We start from the raw sequence: 21,822 nt of genomic DNA on the forward strand, positions 1-21,822 counted from the left end.
GCACCTGCTTCCCTGTTGGGGATTGGCCCAGCAGACTTCCGTACCCGTGCACAGCTCGTGCTGCCCGGTTAGAGTGGCGCGTGACACCTATCCGCTTAAAGGTCACGCATGATGCTGTCCCGGATTGGTTGGGTGACTGAATATAAGGGAGCCCGCCAAGAGGGAGAAAAGGTTCCCGACAACTGCTGTAACCGCCGTGAGAGATTAGACAATAAAGCCTAGAGAAGAATCAAGTCCTTGGGCGTGTTGCTTCGGTCCCTGAAGGGTCGCGACAAGTGGTGCCGAACCCCGGGAATCGCTAAACCTCGTCGCAACCTGATCCACTGACCCTGGTGCCTGCTGATGAACGTCGCTGGACGCCATTCAGTCGGCTGGCCAGACCAGGAGAGGGAACCTAGGAGGGTGAGTGGATCGGCAGGTAAACTGAAAGTATACGTGGCAGGGCAGACAGCAGGCAGTTGCGGTGGGTGTTTATGTGTAGTGTGTGTGTCCTGTTAGTGTTTGTGACATTGTTTATTATAATATATGGAATGAGGAGGCACCAGTGAAGGTTCGCAGAGCGGCGATGAAATCAAAAGGTTCGCAGAGTGGCGACGAAATCAAAAGGTTCGCGGAATTAGCGACGTAGTCCATCTAAATCATAACTAGGATACTTGTCCCTTTAGAGAGAGGATGGGGACGGAGGACCAGGATTGGGTTTTTCTTCGGGGCCACTGAGGGAAAACAGCCTAAAAAGGCCCGTGTGGGTACCTCAGTGGCCCCTGACCAAAGAAAAGAAGGAAGCAGCCCACACTTTAGTACAAGAACAGATAGCAGCTGGTCACCTCCAGCCCTCTACCTCGCCATGGAACACACCTATTTTTGTAATTAGGAAAAAGTATCAAAGACTGTTTCTTCTCCATCCCGCTTCACCCCAGAGACTGTCAAAGGTTTATTGCCACAGGGCATGGCTAATAGCCCCACCATGTGTATGTAAAGAAGGCCTTACAAACTGTCAGGAAACAGTTTCCCCTGATAATCATCTATCATTATGGTGGAACGCACCCACCTCACCCTCAAGAATGCCTTATATAAACAAAAACAGGGAATAGGAGAAGATTTTAGAACACTGGACAAAAATGGCCACAGTGCAGCAGAGTGGCACGGCCAACAATCCAATCCAAAACACATGCCTAAAGTTTTGTGGAAGGATGTGTTGGAAGAAACATGGAAAGGCCCGGACCCAGTGATAATCTGGACCTGAGGCTCGGTTTGTGTTTTTCTACAGGACCAGCAGAACCCCGTTTGGGTGCATGAACGTCTGATACGCAGAGTGTAAAACCCCAGAGCGGAGGTACAAGATGATCGCACTGCTTCTGCTCCTGCCGTGGATCCTACAGCAGGTGACGGCGGAGCCGTGAAGGCGTGGCCTCTGCCACTCCCGGTACAAGAGAGACTTCGGCATCTCTGCAGCCATTGCCTTGGCCGTTGCCACTTCGGTGGCCGCTGCAGCTGCAGCCACCGATCAACCAATGCATGAACCTTCTTCAAGAACAATTGGACCTCTTGGGGGAGGTTTTGTCTGTGGGCTGCGTATACAAGGGTGTATTACTGGTATGTTAAACGCCACCAAAGCCTGGTCAGGTGTAGGTGTCATAGGAATATTGCTAATTGTGGGCCTCTCCTGCTTGGGAGGAAAGTCTGTTACAAAAACAGCAACAGGGAGAACGGAAGGTCCTGTTGCAGGCCATGGCAGCGCTCTAGAGGAAGGCATCTCCCCTAGAGTATGGCTTAATATGCTGGATCAGTAGTCAAGGACGGGTAAGATCGGGAGCTGCGCGTATCAACCTAAGACAGGGTGCAGACCTAAGCTGTCTGTTGCCTGAGGATGGGTAAGAATGCTGCAGACTCCGGACGACCTAAGACAGGCATGATCCCGACAGCCCTTTGGTTATAAAACAATAAAGGGGGAGATGTGGGGGCCCAGCCTACGGCCAAGGCTGAGCCCCACTCTAGCTGGACAACGCCCTCTTCCCTGTTGGGGATTGGCCCAGCAGACTTCCGTACCCGTGCACAGCTCGTGCTGCACGCTTAGAGTGGCGCATGACACCTATCCGCTTAAAGGTCACGCATGATACTGTCCCGGATTGGTTGGGTGACTGAATATAAGGGAGCCCGCCGGGAGGGAAAAAGAGCTGCCCGACAACTGCTGTAACCGCTGCGAGAGACTAAACAATAAAGCCTAGAGAAGAATTAAGACCTTGGGCGTGTTGCTTCGGTCCCTGAAGGGTCGCGACATCTTCAACAGATGGTGCTGGCAAAACTGGACAGCTAAATGTAGGAGAATGAAACTGGACCATTGTCTAACCCCATACACAAAAGTAAATTCAAAATGGATCAAAGACCTGAATGTAAGTCATGAAACCATAAAACTCTTTAAAAAAAACATAAGCAAAAGCCTTTTAGACATAAACATGAGTGACCTCTTCTTGAACATATCTCCGGGCAAGGAAAACAACAGCAAAAATGAGCAAGTGGGACTACATTAAGCTGAAAAGCTTCTGTACAGCAAAAGACACCATCAATAGAACAAAAAGGAACCCTACAGTATGGGAGAATATATTTGTAAATGACAGATCCGATAAAGGCTTGACGTCCAAAATATATAAAGAGCTCACACACCTCAACAAACAAAAAACAAATAACCCAATTAAAAAATGGGCAGAGGAACTGAACAGACAGTTCTCCAAAAAAGAAATACAGATGGCCAACAGACACATGAAAAGATGCTCCACATTGCTAATTATCAGAGAAATGCAAATTAAAACTACAATGAGATATCACCTCACACCAGTAAGGATGGCTGCCATCCAAAAGACAAACAACAACAAATGTTGGCGAGGCTGTGGAGAAAGGGGAACCCTCCTACACTGCTGGTGGGAATGTAAATTAGTTCAACCATTGTGGAAAGCAGTATGGAGGTCCATCAAAATGCTCAAAACAGACTTACCATTTGACCCAGGAATTCCACTCCTAGGAATTTACCCTAAGAACACAGCAATCAAGTTTGAGAAAGATAGATGCACCCCTATGTTTATCGCAACACTATTTACAATAGCCAAGAATTGGAAGCAACTTAAATGTCCATCGGTAGATGAATGGATAAAGAAGATATGGTACATATACACAATGGAATACTACTCAGCCATAAGAAGAGGGCAAATCCTATCATTTGCAGCAACATGGATGGAGCTGGAGAGTATTATACTCAGTGAAATAAGCCAAGCAGAGAAAGAGAAATACCAAATGATTTCACTCATCTGTGGAGTATAAGAACAAAGGAAAAACTGAAGAAACAAAACAGCAGCAGAATTACAGAACCCAAAAATGGACTAACAGGTACCAAAGGGAAAGGGACTGAGGAGGATGGGTGGGTAGAGAGGCATAAGGGGGGGAAGAAGAAAGCGGGTATTAAGATTAGCATGCATGGGGGGGAGGGAGAAAGGGGAGTGCTGTACAACACAGAGAAGACAAGTAGTGATTCAACAACATTTTGCTATGCTGATGGACAGTGACTGTAAAGTGGTTTATAGAGGGGAGCTGGTATAGGGGAGAGCCTAGTAAACATAATATTCTTCATGTAAGTGTAGATTAAAGATTAAAAAAAAAAGAAAGAAAGAAAAGGGGGATTACTCCTTGATAGGATAAAACTAATGGTAAATCAATGATCAATGCATGCTTTAAATATCCTTAATTTTGGTGACTTAAAGGGTGTCAGATGATCGGCTATGGAGGTACACTTTTCTGATTATATTCCTTTCTCTTAAAAAAAAAAAAAGCAGTTCCTGTGTGGTGACCTAAAATGAGTTCTACACAGTGGTATAAAGGGCATATCAAAGTGTGGGCAAAGTGTCTGTTTGTGTTTATACAGAGGATCAAAGCCTAATTTGGCTACCCAGAAAATGAATTAAGATACGATATGAAGAAGAACTTCCAACATCAGCACTCTCTGGAAGAGTCATACCAGAAGATGATCATCAAAAAACCTCAACAAAGATCCAGGCGATGCTGCAGTTGTAGCTACATCCATCCCACCGGTTCCTGGACTTGCCATTGGAATGAAGAAGGAGATATCTAAGCTGGCCTGTGATACAGTAAAACAACAAATTTGACCGGATCTATACTGTTGGAACTCAACCAAGAATTAGGAGAAGTGCAAGTTGTAGCGTTCCACAATCTTACAACTACAGACTATCTACGGTTAAAAGAACATATGGGATGTGAACAGTTCCCAGGAATGGGTTGTTTTAATTTGTCTGATTTCTCTCAGACTGTTCAAGTACAGTTGGACAATATCCATCATATCATAGACAAATTTTCACAAATGCCTAGGGTGCCTAAATGGTTTTCTTGGCTTCACTGGAGATGGCTGGTAATTATAGATCTGCTTTGGTTATGTAACTGTACTACTATTATGTTAATGTGTGTGCGCAATTTAGTTAGTAGTTTTAAACCTATACATGTGTAAGTTACTCTACAAGAAGATATGTCAAGGAAATAATCAATCTTCCCATGTTTTCTTCCATCTGCTACCTCTATAGCTTTTCTTCTTCCTTCCTAATTACAACCCTTAAATAGAATTCGTGCCTCATATCGAATTTACCGAGTATCATAATTCCTCCAAGTGGTAAAGATACCTCAAGACAAATGCTGGGCATAGAAGCCACAGGGCATAAATCTGCAAAGAAGTAAAAACCTAACCTTTTCAAACAATATGGCTTCTCTCTCACTTACCAACTTTAAATCTCCCTGTATGGCCCCGGAAGATGACTGGTTAGCCAGAGATGGGTAAGATTCCTCAAGGGAGGAACAACCTAAGACAGGCACAATTGCAGGGGGGCCATCAGGTGAGAAATTGGGGATCAACAGTGGTGAGGCTTAGAACCTCATCCCCCCTGTTTTGAGAGAAATCTTCTGCATCTGTAGATGTTTTAATGCCCTTGTCTAGCTTGGATTGGCACATAGTCTACAGGCACACACCTGATCTACAATTGCTCTCTGACAACACTAAACTATGTTTTCTACCTTTATCTTGCATCTACCTACCACTTCAGCATTTTATTAAAAATAAAAATAATAATAATAATAAAGGGAGAAATGTGGGATCTGCATATAAATCAAGTATAAAAATCAAACGAATATTCATATTTGACCTGATTGTTTATAAGTCATAATGCGTGATCAAAACCGAAAGTTTCTGTGATGACTGCCCTTGTACTGTTCACCATGTAAGAACTTATTCACTATGTTAGAATTTGTTCACCATGTAAGAACTTGTTCGTTGTTCTTCAGAAGATTGGAGACTGACAAGAATTAGGCTTGGGATGGATTAATGAATGTGCATTGAGCATTGACTCCCCTATACATTTGATCAATAAATATGAGAGATGCCCTCTCAAAAAAAAAAAATAGCAATCCATGACCACTATCCCTATCCTTAACCTCGACCCCTCCACTCCTGATACACTCACCTCATCTCTTCCTTATCCCAGGAGGTAATCACTCTGAATTGATCCTGTTGATATTTTTTTCTCATTTCCCTAAAAACCACTTCTATTACCACTTCTTGATTTTTCAACTTCACACAGCATCTACTGACTTTCTATTAGGGAAAATAAAGTTTATCTCTCTTTCATATGTACACATCCTCACTTAACCCTTCAGCTTCTCCTCTCTAAAAATAATTTTGTCTTCATTATGTTGACTATGTAAATGCTATTACAGTTCAGCCACATAGTACAATAAGATTACTAATCTCTTTCTAGAACAACATTAAATTCTACGGTTTATGTCTTTTTTTGTAGCTTACCTTTCTATGTATTTAAATCATCCATTCTATACCAAAATTTTTTCCACTTACATAAATTTACTCTTGATACATTAAATATATTAATTTCTTCTTGTAGAAATCTTTCCTGGAGCATTCTGAACCAATCCAATGCTTTCTCGGTCTACTGAATAACTGTCATCTCAAGATGTGTATATCTGCCATCATTCTGAAGAATTTCTTAATCCTACTTCCTGGATATTATTTCCTTCTAGGAATACTTTCTTATTGGTATACAGTACATATTCCGGTAGCTTCTTGAGAAAGTGTGCTTTGAAGGAAAAATTGAAGACCTTACATATCTGAAAATTCGTTTAGTCTTCCTCACCCTTATTTCAAAGTTTGACTACATTTAGAATCCTAGATTAAAAATTGTTTTCCTTCAAAACTTACGTCATTTATTCATCTTTCAGTAGTTTCCACTATTGGGAAGCCTGAGCTTTGACTTCTGATCCTTCGTATGAAAATTGTTTCTCTCTTGATTCTGTTATCATTTTTTCTTAATCATTATTATGAAATTTCACAAAGATCCTTGATCTGGATCGCACCATGCTTGACAATAGTTGGATTATATGAATTTAGATATTTGTCTTTCAGTTATAGGAAGTTTTCTTGATCATTTCTTTGATGATTTCATCTTCTACATTTTTTTTCTGTTCTGTCTGGAAAGAAAGCCTGTTACTTGAAACTACTTTGCTTACTTAACCTCCTGGACTGGACCTTTAATTTTCATTTTTTGTTTATTAAGATATCATTGATATACACTCTTACGAAAGTGTCACATGAACAACACTGTGGTTACTACATTCACCCATATTATCAAGTCCCCACACAGCCCATTGCAGTCACTGACAATCAGTGTAGTAAGATCCCACAGTCACTACATGTCTTCTCTGTGCAACACCGTCTTCCCCATGACACCCTCCATGCTACATGTGCCAATCACCTTCACCCTCCATCTGCACATGCCCTACCCCACCCCTCCCCTTTGGTAACTGCTAGTTCCTTTGTGGAGTCTGTGAGGCTGTGCTGTTTTGTTCCTTCAGTTTTGTTTTGGTCTTAGGCTCCACAGATGAGTGAAATCATTTGGTACTTGTCTTTCTCCACCGGGCTTTTTTCACTGAGCATAATACCCTCTAGCTCCATCCATGTTGTTGCAAATGGTAGGATTTGTTTTCTTCTCATGGCTGAATAGTATTCCATTGTATACCTGTACCATGTCTTCTTTATTGATTGACCCCTGATGGACACTTAGGTTGTTTCCATAGCTTGGCTATTATAAACAGTGCTGCAGTAAACATAAAGATGAATATGTTCTTTTGAATTTGGGATTTATTTTCTATGGGTAGATTCCTAGGAATGGAATTCCTGGGTCATATGGCATTTATATTTTTAGCTTTTTGAGGAAATTCCATATTGCTTTCCACAATGGTTGAACTAATTTTCATTCCCACCAGCAGTGTAGGAGGGTTCCCCTTTCTCTGCATCCTTTCCAGCATTTGTTGTTCCTAGTCTTTTCGATGTTGGTCCTCCTAAATGGTGTGAGGTGATATCTCATTGTGGTTTTAATTTGCATATCCATGATACTTAGCGATGTGAAGCATCTTTTATTGTGCCTGTTGGCAATCTGAATTTCTTTTTTGGAGAATTGTCTGTTCATAACCTCTGCCCATTTTTTAATAGAGTTATTCATTTTTGGGTGTTGAGGCATGTGAGTTCTTTACCTGTTTTGGATGTTAACTGCTTTTTGGATATGTCATTTACAAATATATTCTCTCATATTGTAGGATGCCTTTTTGTTCTACTTATGGTGTCCTTTGCTGTAAAGAAGCTTTTTAGTTTGATGTCTCATTTGTTCATTTTCGCTTCTGTTTCTCTTGCCCAAGGAGATGCGTTAAGGAAAAAGTTGCTCATGTTTATATTTAAAAGATTTTTGTCTTTATTTTCTCCTAAGAATTTTGTGGCTTCATGACTTACATTCAGGTCTTTGACCCATTTTGAGTTTACTTTTGTGAATGGAGTTAGACAATAATCCAGTTTCATTCTCTTACATGAAAATGTCCAGTTTTAGCAACACCAGCTGTTGATGAGGCTGTCAATTCCCCACTGTATATCCATGGTTCCTTTATCATATATTAATTGACCATACATGGTTAAGTTTGTATCTGGGCTTTCTACTCTGTTCCATTGATCTATGGGTCGGTTCTTGTGCCAGTACAAAATTGTCTTGATTACTGTGCCTTTGTAGGAGAACTTGAAGTCAGGCAGCATAATCCCCCCAGCTTTATTCTTCCTTCTCAGGATTGCTTTGGAAATTTGAGGTCTTTTGTGGTTCCATATGAATTTTAGAACTATTTCTTATAGTATGTTGAAGAATGCTGTTGGTACTTTGATAGGGATTGCTTGAATCTGTAGATTGCTCTAGGTAAGATGGCCATTTTGACAATATTAATTCTTCTTATCCATTGGCAGCGGATGTATTTCCATTTATTGGGGTGTTCTTTAGTTTCTCTCATGAGGGTCTTGTACTTCTCAGGGTATAGGTCTTTCATTTCCTTGGTTAGATTTATTCTTAGGTATTTTATTCTTTTTGATGCAATTGTGAATGGAACTGTTTTCCTGATTGCTCTTTCTGCTACTTCATCATTCATATATAGGAATGCAACAGATATCTGTGTATTGAGTTTGTATGCTGCAACTTTGCTGAATTCAGATAATAGTTCTACTAGTTTTGAGGTGGATTCTTTCTGGTTTTTTATGTACAATATCATATGATCTGCAAACAGTGACACTTTAACTTCTTCCTTACCAATATGGATGCCTTTATTTCTTTGCATTGTCTGACTGCCATGACTAGGACCTCCAGAACTATGTTGAATAAAACTGGGGAGAGTGCACATCCCTGTCTTATTCCTGATCTGAAAGAAAAAGCTTTCAGCTTTTCAATGTTATATATGATGTTGGTTGTGGGTTTGTCATATATGGCCTTTATTATGTTGAGGTATTTACCCTGTATACCCATTTCATTGAGAGTTTTTATCATGAGTTGATGTTGAATTTTTTTGAATGCTTTTCCAGCCTCTATAGAGATGATCATGTGGTTTTTGTTTGTCTTTTTGTTGATGTGGTGGATGATGTTGATGGATTTTTTAATATTGTACTGCCCTTGCATCCCCTGGAATGAATCCTACTTGACTATGATAGATATTTTTTATGTATTTTTGAATCCAGTTTGCTAATGTTTTGTTGAGTATTTCTGTATCTATGCTCACCTGGGATATTGGTCTGTAAATTTCTTTTTTTGTGGGATCTTTACTTTATTTTCATATCAGAGTGATGCTGCCCTCATAGAATGGGTTTAGAAATATTGCCTCCTCTTCTACTTTTTGGAAAACTTTAAGAAGGATGGGTATTATGTCTTCACTAAATGTTTGATAAAATTCAGTGATGAAGCCATCTGAACCAGGGATTTTGTTCTTAGGTAGTTCTTAAAATTACTAATTACATTTCATTGCTGGTAATTGGTCTGTTCAGATACTATGTTTCTTCCTGGGTCAGTCTTGGAAGGTTGGTTTTTTTCTAGGAAGTTGTCCATTACTTCTAGGTTATCTAGTTAGCATGTAATTTTTCATAGTATTCTCCAATAACTCTTTGCATTTCCATGGTTTCTATAGTGATTTTTCTTTTCTCATTTCTGATTAGGTGTGTAGACACTCTTTTTTTCTTCATAAGTCTGATTAGGAGTTTTTCTATTTTGCTTAATTTCCAGAAGAATCAGCTCTTGGTTTCATTGATTCTTCCTATTGTTTTATTTTTCTTGATTTTAGTCATTTCTTCTCTGATCTTTATTATGTCACTCCTGCTGACTTTGGGCCTCAATAGTTCTTCTTCTAGTTTCATTGTGAGTTTAGACTATACATATGGGACTGTTCTTCTTTCCTGAAGTGAGCCTGTATTGCAACATATCTCCCTCTTAGAAGAGCCTTGGCTGCACCCCAGATTTTGTGGCGTTGAGTTTCATTTGTCTACATCTGTTGCTTGATCCTTGTTTTTATTTGGTCATTTATCCATTGAGTATTTAGGAGCATGTTGTTAAGCCTCCATGTGTGTTCATGGGCCTTTTTATATTCTTTGCATAATTTATTTCTAGTTTCATATCTTTGTGCTCTGAGAAGTTGGTTGGTACAATTTCAATCCTTCTGAATTTACTGAGCCTCTTTTTTTGTGACCTAGTATATGATCTATTCTTGAAAATGTTCCATGTGCACTTGATAAGAATGTGTATTCTGCTGCTTTTGGGTGTAGTGTTCTATAGATGTCTGTTAGGTCCCTCTGTTATGATGTGTTGTCCAGTGCCTCTGTCTCCTTACTTCTTTTCTGTCTGGTTGATCTGTCCTTTGAAGTGAGTCTCCTAAAATGAATACACTGCATGCTATATCACCCTTTAATTCTGTTAGTATATTTTTCACATATTTAAGTGCTTCTATATCAAGGGCATAGATATGTATAATGGTTATATCCTCTTGTTGGACTGACTCCTTTATCATTATATAATGTCCTTCTTTGTCTCTTGTCACTTTCTTTGTTTTGAGGTCTATTTTGTATGATACAAGTACTGCAATACCTGCTTTTTTCTCCCTATTAGTTGCATGAAATATCTTTTTCAATTCCTTCACTTTTAATCTGTGTATGTCTTTGGGTTTGAAGTGAGTCTCTTGTACCCAGTATATAGACGGGTCTAGCTTTTTTATCCATTCAGTGACTCTATGTCTTTTGATTGGTGCATTCAGACCATTTACATTTTGGGTGATTATTGATAGGTATGTACTTATTGCCATTGCAGGCTTTAGATTCATGGTTACCAAAGGTTCAAGGGTAGTTTCTTTACTATCTAACAGACTAACTTCACCACTTAGTATGCTATTTGAAGCACAATCTAAAGGTTCCTAGGTTTTTTTTCCTCCTTTCTTTTTCTTCCTTCTCCATTCTTTATATATTAGGTATCACATTCTGTACTCTTTGTGTATCTGTTGACTGACATTGTGGGTAGTTTACTTAATTTTGCATTTCATTAATAATTAATTAGTCTACTTACTTTCCTGTGCTTTTATTTTTTCTGGTGACAGCTATTTAGCCTTAGGAGCATTTCCACCTATAGCAGTCCCTTTGAAATACATTGCAGAGATGGTTTGTGGGAGGTAAACTCTCAACTTTTGCTCATATGAAAATTGTTTAATCCATGCTTCAAATTTAAATGATAACTTGCTGGGTAAAGTATTCTTGGTTGGAGGCCTTTCTGCTTCATTGCATTAAATATATCATGCCACTCACTTCTGTCCTGTAAGGTTTCTGCTGAGAAGTCTGAGGATAGCCAGATAGGTTTTCCCTTGTAGGTGATCTTTTTTCTCTCTCTGGCTGCTTTTGTTGTTGTTCTTTGCCAATTTAATTATTATATGTCTTGGTGCTGTCTTCCTTGGGTCCCTTGTGTTGGGAGATCTGTGAACTTCCATGGCCTGAGAGACTATTTCCTTCCCCAGACTTGGGAGGTTTTCAGCAATTACCTTCTCAAAGACACTTTCCCTTTTCTCTCTCTTCTTCCTCTACTACCTCTCTAATAGAAATATTGTTCCATTTGGATTGCTCACAGTTCTTTTAATATTCTTTCATTCCTAGAGATCCTTTTTTCTCTCTGTGCCTCAGCTTCTTTGTATTCTTTTTTCTCTGAGTTTTATTTCATTTAACATCTCCTCTACTTCATCTAATCTGTTTTTAAATCCCTCCATTGTATGTTTCATTTCAGATACTGTATTTTTCAAACTTTTTATCTCTTTCTTGAATTCCTCCCTGAGGTCTTAAATATTTTTCTGAAGCTCCATGAGCATGTTTGTGATTTTATTTTGAAATATTTTTCAGGAAGATTGGTGATTTCAGTTTTACTTGGCCCTTTCCTGGTGTTTGGTTTGTACCAGGTTCTTTTGACATTTCATATTTGTAATGAATAATATAGAATAGTAAGTTGGTGTAGGCAGCACCCTCTAGTGCCTAGAACCTCTACTCTCTGGAGCTGCTCAGCACCTGGAGCAATGGCAGTGGGTGCAGCCTAGTGGGACTGATGCCAGCCAGGAGGAAAGAGCTCTTTCCTGCTTTCCGGCTGTAGTGCCTGCCTCCACATTTCCAGAGCCAGTGGGCTGAGCATGCCGGGAAAAGACTCTATGCTATGCCCATGTAGCTGCTGTAGGCAGGGCCACCCTCTGGCTGGCCTAGCACAATGGCAAGGGCAGGAGGCTTGGGAGCCAGTATTGGCCAGAAGGAAGGAGCAGCAGGATGTATATCACAGTGGATTCTTCAGAGCTGCATTGCAAGCCAGGGGGATGGGGTGCCTAAAGCTCCCAAAAGTTCCCAACCTGCTGTGCTGAGTGCACCAGTACAATTTCGTCCACCTATCCTTTCTCCTGGGCAGCAAGCTCTGTGCAATCCTTGCCCCTTTAGCAGTCATCTCACTGTTGGAAAGTCTCTCAGAATGCCCACATTTCTGTTGTTTCAGAGTGGCCGATTGTGGGTACCTGTTCTCCACAAGTGGCTGGCATCTCAGGCTGAGTATTCTGCCTCACTTAGCTTTCCAAACCCACAAATCTCCGGAGCACCATATAATGTAGGTTCGTGCTCCAAGAGCAGATCTCCAGGGCTGGGTGTTCAGCAGTCCTAGGCCTCCACCACCTCCCCACTCTGTTTCTCTTCCTCCTGTCAGTGAGCTGGGGTGGGGGAAGCTCTTAAGGTTCCAGGTTCTGTGGGATCATGGCTTTGCTACTTGATGCTTTTCATGCGGTCTTCTTTTTTCCCCAGATGTAGGCAATCCATCACAGTCTTCTTTCCCGTCACTCTTTTAGGATTAGCTGCATATGTTATACTGTCATATTATATGTGGTTTTGGGAGGAGGTTTCTATCTCATTTCTCACGTCATCTTCAAGCTCCTTCTCCAGTTCTCCTTGAATTTTCTTATTCTTCTCTCCTAAGTTTTATTTCTTTTAGTTCTAGTTTCTTGGTCATTTCAAAATTTCTATGGAACACATTTTGTTATCATTGCAAATTTCTAATATCTCTTTCTGGTTTTCTGAAAGTTCCTTTTTTGGAGCACCTTACAGTTGTTTTATATATGCATTACTTTCTTTTTCTCTCTGAAGATCATTAGCGATCTGTTTTTAAAAATTTCCTTTTTTCTGCATAAACTCTGTTCCCTTTAAGTTGCTGTTTCCCATTTGTTTTGGTTCAACTTTTCATATCTAAATTGTTCCTCAAGTATCTAGTGATCTCTGATTGCCCATACTTAGCTAAAAATTTAACTGGAAGCTTTATGCAAATGATGGTATTCACTGCAATGTGATCTGGCTGTGCTATTTCCCCGGGGAAACCACAGTGATCACTACCTTTAGATCTTTTAAATTACGTCAGGTTCTCTGCAGAAAAATACAATCTCCTACTCAGAGGGTATAAAACTTGTCTTACAATGTTCTCAGTGCCAAATGAGGAAGACAGCTAGAAATATCAATAGTAAATGTCACCTTCCATTTAATCCTCATCTTTCAGTACAGTACAACTGCCCACAGAGTGTCTAAGATTCCCCAAACCAGAAAACCTGTTTCATCTTTTTAGAGACTAAATTTTCAGTTTTATTACAAAATGGGGTAAGGGAATCTGAAAGACTATGTGCCAGGTAATGATATTTTCAACAAAATCCTTCAAGTGATCTCTTCTGCTGTTAACTCATTACCAATTCAGAGGCATTGGTGGATGTTTCAGGGTAAGCTAGGTTTCTTTTCAGTTTATACTCTTAATAATTTAGGATTTAGCTTTATTAAAGATGTAATCATTCATCTCTTCAGATTCCTAAATCTATAATTTCCAGTCCCTTTCATTTCCCTCCCCTTTCCTTGTCTTTCTGTCCACTTGTGGGTTCATGCCTTTTTTAAAAAAAAGAAAGAATGAAAGAAAAAAGAACCTTTCTCATTTTAGTGGAGTTTTGAGAAAGAGTGAAGGTAAATCTGTGCCATCAATGTACCATCTGCTACAGTTAACACTGCTGTGTAATATATAGAAGAGTTGTTAAGAGAGTAGATCCTAAGAGTTCTCATCACAAAGAGAAATCTTTTTTCTTCTTTCCTTTTTATTGTAACTACATGAGATGATGGATGCTAAATAAACCTATTGTGGTACTCATTTCAAAATATACATGAATGAAACCATCATGTTGTATACCTTATACTTACACAATAATATGTCAATTGTCAATAAAACTGGAAAAAATCTGTCTTCTTTAACTAGAAGCATATACATTTATTTAAATTATATTTTACATTCAATACTAAGATCTAGGGGCAGATCAAGCTACAGAATTCCAAAGAGCTATCTGGTGTTAACAGAAACAATAATGTGAACTTACGCTATCTCTTAAACTTTCTCCCCAGCCTTTAAACTTTGCCACAAAGCGAAGAAGAAAAAAAGTATCATATTCTAATAGTCATTAGGTGTTGACAGCCAATAGTAGCTGAAAGTTGAACTACCAAGTTTTGTGATGTTTCCATTTTTGCTGTTGTTTTAAAGAATGATAAAGGAAATGTAGATGGAGAGACAATGAGGAGAAACAAATCACTTCTATTCACAAGTTATTTTTCTAAATGTTTTTTACTAAGTACAATTCCTCTATTGTCTTTAAGTTTCATTAAGAATATCTATTTTGACCTAACCCTTTGGCTTCTTTGGGAAGTGGGACTGGTTGGGTCTCTATGGGAAGACACTGACTTTTGCTCTACTTCCCAGCCTCAACTGCTCGCTGGTGGAGTTCTGGCTGATGGCCAGATTCTCAGACCCTGGGCTGCCAAATTCCATACACTGGAATTTCACTCCCTGGAGTTGGGCAATGCAGAGCATGAAAGACAGTATGACTTGGCCCTTGCAAGATATAAGCAGCTAAACATTTCTCATTTTAGAGTTTAAAGTATGTCATCATGGCAGTTTTGAAAAAGGCAGCATTTCATCACTTCCTATTCTTTTTATTCTCCTTTGATGATAGGTTTTAAAATGCTAAGACCACATAAAACTACTTTTGCAGATCCTTTTGGACTTGATCTTCCTCTAGAAAGTCACTGATGAACTATTCACTTGGGGAAAATTTTTGATTCCCAAAAAAGTAACAAAATCAACACTGAAACAAATACCAAGAATTTGAAAATTGTTGAAATCACTGTGAAACCTACTAAAGCCTCTGAACCTAACCTGGAAGAACTGCCCCCTCTGAAATCATTGCATACATGAACTTTATTATAGTTGGTACAGAAAATCCACAATGTGGAGGTAAATATATACACTGGAATGAACCATCTAATCTTGGAGTTTTGAGACCCTAGAATAGCCAAGAATTATCCACAAGGGAGCACAACGCCCCAGATGACACTGACTCTAGCCTTTACTCTGAGCTCTCCCGATTCTTCTGTCACAGAAACTTACTAGAAACAAATGCTATCAGCCTCAATTGTTATACTAGCTCTATCTTGGTACTCTGAATCAAATGGTAAGAATGACAAACCTACTAATGACTGGTACCAACTATTTTGGATAAAGCTCATAAATAGAGTCTGATACAGAAAAGAAAAAGGATTAAAATTTTCTTTTGTGAAAATACACAAATCAGTAAAGATTTTAAGTATAAAATTCTTAGATATCAGAGATCTACCAAAAACAAATATTGTTAACCAAGTAAATTTAAGTATTTATAAAGTAGCTAAAAAATAAACTGCACCTCAAAATAAAAAAAAGAAACATATTTTAACTAGTGAATAAATGAAACCTTAATAATATCAAATTTTGAAAGTTTCCTTAGAACCATACTATACTAATCCCTCATCATGCATGGAACAGTTTTCTTTTTAAGAAAGCAAATTTAAAAATGCATGGAATAAGGGAAATGTGGAGTCATTTTCCATCAGGGTTCAAAAGAGAAAACACAGTAAAAACAACTAGAGAGCATGTGAAAAGATGCTCAATATCACTAATCATTAGGGAAATGTAAATCAAAAACAATGAGATACCACATCACACCTACTAGAATGGCTATTATGGGGGGGTAGAAAATAACAAGCAGTGGCAAGAATATGGAGAAATTGGAACCCTTGTGCATTGCTGGTGGGAATATAAAAAAGTACAGTCACTGTGTAAAGCAGTATGGCATTTCCTCAAAAAATTAAAGGTAGAATTACCATATGATCCAGCAATTACACTTCTAGGTACATATCTAAGAGAATTGAAAACAGGAACTCAAAATAGATATGTGTATAACAATGCTCAAAGCAGCATTATTCATGATAGCTAAAAGGTGGAAACAACCCAAATATCCTTTCATGGATAAAGAAAATGTGGTATATTTGTATGATGGAATATTATCAGCTTCAAAAAGGAAGGAAATTCTTACACAAGCTACAACCCAGATGAACCTTAGAGACATTATGCTAAGTGAAATAAGCCATACACAAAAGGACAATTATTATATGATTCCACTTACATGAGGTACCTAGAATAGTCAAATTAATAGAGACAGAAGGTAAAATAATCATTTTACTATGGCTGGGGTAAGGAAGATTATTGTTTAATAGGTACAGAGTTCCCATTTGGGATGATTAAAAAGTTCTGGAGATGATGGTGATGGTTGCACAACAATGTTAAAGCACTTAATGCCACTGAACAACTTAAAAATGAGCAAGACAGTAAATTTTGGTACACATTTTTACTATAATAAAAAATACACAAAAACTGGAGAAAAAATATAGGTGACTTATAATTAGACATTAGATGTCTAAACAAAATGGAGTATCATAAAAAAGCTGAGATAAAGTAACTATCAACCTAAAATTCTATATGTGACTCAACTATCATTAAAGAAAAAGGGAATGTTAAAACATTTTCACAAAAACATATCCTAAGAGAAAGAAATACTAACAGATGTACTTCAAAAGAAGAAAATTGAACCTGAAAAGAAAGGAATGGTGAACAAAGATACTGGCAAAGATGGGAGTAAATCTAAACAAGTATTATATAAAAACTAGTAATAATAACAACAATTAATTTGGAAGATAAAAAGTGGAATTAAAAACTATATTAAGAGAATGTTTTGCATGATAGAGGGAATGATAGGACTAAAAGGCATACTAAGGTTTCTGGACTGTATGAGAAAAAGATAAAGATAGTGACTGTACAGAAAATGGAAATTTATACCAGCATCCTCCCCTGGCTTTAATATTACCCATTGTATATATCAAGGAGCCTGCTTTGCATATCTATGGACAGCACAATGTTTACCAGTAACAGAGCCTCAGTCACAGGAGTACCGGCTTAGGGGAAGTAGAGAGCAGAAAAGGGAAGCCTAAATGGAAGCAAGGATCAGCAGCACAGCCGAGGTACTAGGAAGCAGGAGAGAACAGTAGGCTTGGAGAGGTGAAAGCACCTGGCTGAGTGCAATCAGGCCCAGAGACTGAGCAGAGAGAGAGGCTTGCTGCTTGTACATAGCCAGTCAGATGGGACTCAAGCACACAACTTACTGCCATGAGAATAAATATGGTATGAGCCCCTTATAACCCCAACTTGCCCTTGTCTTTATTTGGTCTCATCACATTCATAGTGAACTTGCCCTGAGTGGGGAACCCCCTCCTCCCAGAGAAACACTGACTAACTTTAGACTTTAAGCCAGAAATGTATGTTAAAATTGTAAGGCGTCTTGCCAATGGGTTTCAGCCCCAGACAAGTTCACTATGGTTTCACTGAAAAAATGACAGTGGAACATTCTTAGGGTGAAAGGGTTTACATCCAACTTTATTCTGGTGGCAGGTCAATCACTAGAATCCTGTCTACCTCAGAGTAAGTCTGCATGCAGCAAGCCTGTCTCTGCCTCTGGGCCTCTCTGCCCCCACAGCCATCTCAGTCTCTGTCCTTGGCACTGCCACCATTCCAGTCTCTGATCTCCTGCAGCCATGGGCCATGCAGCTGTGCAGTCCAGAGCACTGGGCAGAGCTCTTTATATAGAGTCAATAACAACATACTGCCCACACGTGTGCAGTGAGCAAGTCAACCAGGGCCAGGTGAAAATCCTGGCCATGAGAACCTTCATTTTCTCCAAATAAGGGTAATAATATTAATAGAATAGGTAAATAACATATAACTTTAAAATCCATTGAGGGGAAAATGGACATAAATAAAAATCAAGAAAGGAGAAAAAGCACATAAAAATATGGTAATCAGAAAGTACCAAATAAGATGGTAAAAATAAATGCAAGTGGAGAGAGCAATGTGAAAGGACTTCTAGAATGCCAATTTGAGGAGTTCTATGGACCAGCTAACCCAGCAAAACAACTATAAATGGTGGAAATTATAAAAAGCAAAAAACAAAACAAACCAACCAGTTAAAGTCCCTGGAAACTGCCCTAAATGTATATAGCAAATGAAGATAATATTCAAGAAAGTCTACTAAATTTCTGTAAGAACAGCAAAAGTCTGTGGCATTTGAACCACAACCTGGTTTCCTCCCCACTGCTCCCTGGGTTCAGCATGATGAAAGCTCCACTCTGGGTGGGTGCAACCAAAAATGCAGGGTTTCCTCTACCCCCAAGTCCCAGTTGAAAACAATGGTGTATGCCTGGGAGGAATAGTCTACCTGCATTTCTCATACTTTCATCTGTGTGTGGGAGCTCTGTAACACTCAAGAGCATCTGAGAGGTCTGGGATTCACTGCTCCCAACTAGCCCCCACTAATAAGGCAGAAGTTCTACCACAGCAGGTAGGCCAAGAATACTGGGATCCCAATTGTCTGAGTCCCAGCTTGCTTATAGGATAAAGTTTCCACAACAGAATAAGCCCAGAAGACCAAGCAGAGGTGTCATTCCAAATGAAGGGGCCACCACTTCTCACTCCCAGCTCCAGAGCAGTGGCAGAGGTTTAGCCCAGGGGTAGAGACAGGCCATAAGAAGAGAGAGTTTTGAAGTTCTCCCCAAGGGAAATGACTATTTGGAACACAGCATAGGGAAGTTCAAGTCTGAGTGCACTATAAAAAACAATACAGATTTTGGTGGTAAGCAATTAAGAGACTGGTTGCTCTATGAGAATGACAAGCTAAACCATAGAACAGCTAGAAATTTACCAGGGGAACAAGGAAAAGAGCTAGTAAGAGTCTCCATGAGCCTCAAAGGCTGGCCTCAAAGTACCCCTGCAATTGAGCCCAAATTTAATTGCATCAACCTGTGGAAGAATTTATGCCACAGCCCAGCCATTATTGATAATAGAGCAATCAGCTGGCAATTAGTGGAGGCTAACAGCTGGTTGTGATAGTTATAGAGAGAAACAGCTTAACAGAGACAAGAAGAAACTGTCTCAGTTTTATCTGTAAATTACAGGTAATATCTTCCATAAGAAACTTCAGAGCTGCAAGAACCATTGGAGAAAGCAGAAGGAAAACTGTTTTACTTTGGAAACCCCTAAAATCCTTTGGAGAAAGTGAAGGTTCCTTTGGCCAGGATTCTTACCCGGCCTGGTTGGCTTGCTCACTATACACATGTGGGCAATACGTTATTGACTCCATATAAAGAGCTCCACCCAATAATCTGGGCAACACACTGGCACAGCTGCAGGGGAAAAGAGATGAGTGATGGCAGCGACAAGGACAGAGACTGAGACGGCTGCAGGGCTGAAGAGGCCCAGAGGCAGAGACCAGCTTGCTGCCTGCAGACTTGCTCTGAGTGGATGGGATTCTAGTGATTGGCCTGCCACCATGGGTTTTTGGTCTCATTGAATTCATAGTGAACTTGTCTGGGGCTGAAACCCATTGGAAAAACAATTGGCAATGTTGGCAGGATTCATTGTAGACAGAAGAACAGAACAGGCTGCCCTCATTGGAGGAGTGTTTCAGTGGGCTGCCCCTATGGATGGGGAGACATTGGAGTGTCCCCCAGTGGACATGTGGTCTAAGGTGGCTTGCCTCCTAAAGGACTGGGCCCCACCCCAAGACTCGGAAGAGGTGGAGGAACACCTGAAGCATTTTTTTTCCTCACAGTACTGAGAAAGGCCATAAGGGAGAAAGACATCCTCCTGTAGGAAGCATGAGAACGTGAGCTGCAAGGTGCCACAGAGGTGGTAAAAAATTTGTTGATGACTGAAATGCCATCACTATGAGATGCTATGGAAATTGTAAAGGATGTAATGGTAGCCTGAGAAGAGGCAGTATGAGAGTGCAGGCTGTGAGGCGCTGTATGGCAGGTGAAGGATATAGTGGTGCTACCAACCCCAGAAACAAAGGAGGAGCTGAGGTTTGATGAACAGGTAGGGGTGGAGACCCTGCCGGTGCTGCAGGCATGATGAACAGGTAGGAGTGGAGACCCTGCCGGTGCTGGAGGCATGAGCCCCTCCTCAGTTGAAACCCCACCCGGTTGAAAGCTAGTGGAAAGCCCAAAAGAAAATAAAGATTTGGCCACCGTGAGTTCCTCCAGGAGAGGTGCAGTGCACCCCCCCACCACCACCACCGGTTGTGGAGCACTCTATGCTCTGCTCCTATACTCAGGCTCAAGCAATGAAAGCACAAAAGGAAATAGTCTGCTACTCGAAGAATGTAAAGGGCCCCATGAAGGTCACAAGGACCCAGATGTGGGTTGATTCGATAAAGGCAGGAGAAAACAAAGAAATTGGATACAAAGTCAAATAGAATCTTATTGGAGCTATGGCAACAACTGAAACATGAGCAGTGGTTTCAGCTGCTGAGGACAAAGCAGCAGAAGCCAGAGACAAAGCAGTAAAACTGGCGTCTGTGTCTCCAAGACTTTCTGCTGGAGAGGCTGGAGAAAGTGGGTATTGTAAAGCCCACCCATGGTTCTTTGGTTAACTCATCTGAGTAGAATTGGTTTTAATACAGCTGGGATGACCACTTGGTGGCAATGGATCTCCTCAGGCTTGAGGATTATTATAATTTCTGTTCTGTTGTTATTGTGGAATTTGGTTACAATGTTCCAGCTTTGTCACACAGGGACCACTGAAGAAGACTGAGGGCACACAGATTGAGAGGCGAGAATCCTGGAGCTGTGGAGTGTAGAGAAAGTAAAGATTTCTAGGGCCAGGATTCTCACCTGGCCCTGGTTGCCTTGCTCACTACATATATGTGGGCAATACATTGCTACTGACTCTATACATAGAGCTCTGCCCAATGCTCTGGGCCACACAGCAGCAAGGCTGCAGGAGAGCAGAGACTGGAATGGTGGCAGCATTGAGGACAGAAAATGAGATGGCTACAGGGGCAGAGAAGCTCAGAGACAGCAACCGGCTTGCTGCATGCAGACTTGCTCTGAGTGGACCACAAGTTACTCCAGGAGAGGTGCAGCCTCCTCCCAAGGTCATGGAGCACTCTATGCTCTGCTCCTTTACTGAACAGGCGGGGTGAAGGCCCTACAGGTGCCAGAGGCATCAGCCCCTCCTCAGTTGAAACTTCACCCAGTTGAAAGATGGTGGGAAGTCGGAAAGGACTGATCTGCCACCATGGGAATAAAGCTGGGTATAAACACTTTCATCCCAAGAATGTTCCACTGTCATTTCTTTGGTCTCATTGAATTCATACTGAACTTGCCCAGGGCTGATAACCATTGGCAAAAGAAGTCCTAAACCAAAGTAACTGATTAAAATAATACAAATACATGAAATAATCCAGTTTGAAATAAGTAATACTTTTACATAAAGAATCTAAGCAAATCTATAATGATAATAACAGCAGGTAAATGGTAGCCTATGGCTGGAGGTAGAAGAGACTGAGTGCAAAGAGATGCAAGGGAACTTTTGGAGTTAAGGAAATATTCCACCTATGTGATTGGGGTGGTAGTTACACAGATATATATATACATTTGTTAAAAATCAGTAATTGTAGATTTAGTTCACTGTACGA

General features: G+C 40.2%; 1 protein-coding gene and 1 pseudogene across 4 annotated transcripts in view; one reads left to right on the plus strand and one right to left on the minus strand.

The window, feature by feature from the left end:
• The window catches only part of MCU (mitochondrial calcium uniporter), a 245,977-nt gene that overhangs the window by 154,940 nt on the left and 69,215 nt on the right, over positions 1–21,822 (minus strand). The window lies entirely within an intron of this gene.
• LOC140850394 (glycoprotein endo-alpha-1,2-mannosidase pseudogene) lies at positions 4,598–16,652 on the plus strand (annotated as a pseudogene).

The sequence above is a fragment of the Manis javanica genome, chromosome 7, assembly GCF_040802235.1.
Source record: "Manis javanica isolate MJ-LG chromosome 7, MJ_LKY, whole genome shotgun sequence".
Lineage (NCBI taxonomy): Eukaryota > Metazoa > Chordata > Mammalia > Pholidota > Manidae > Manis > Manis javanica.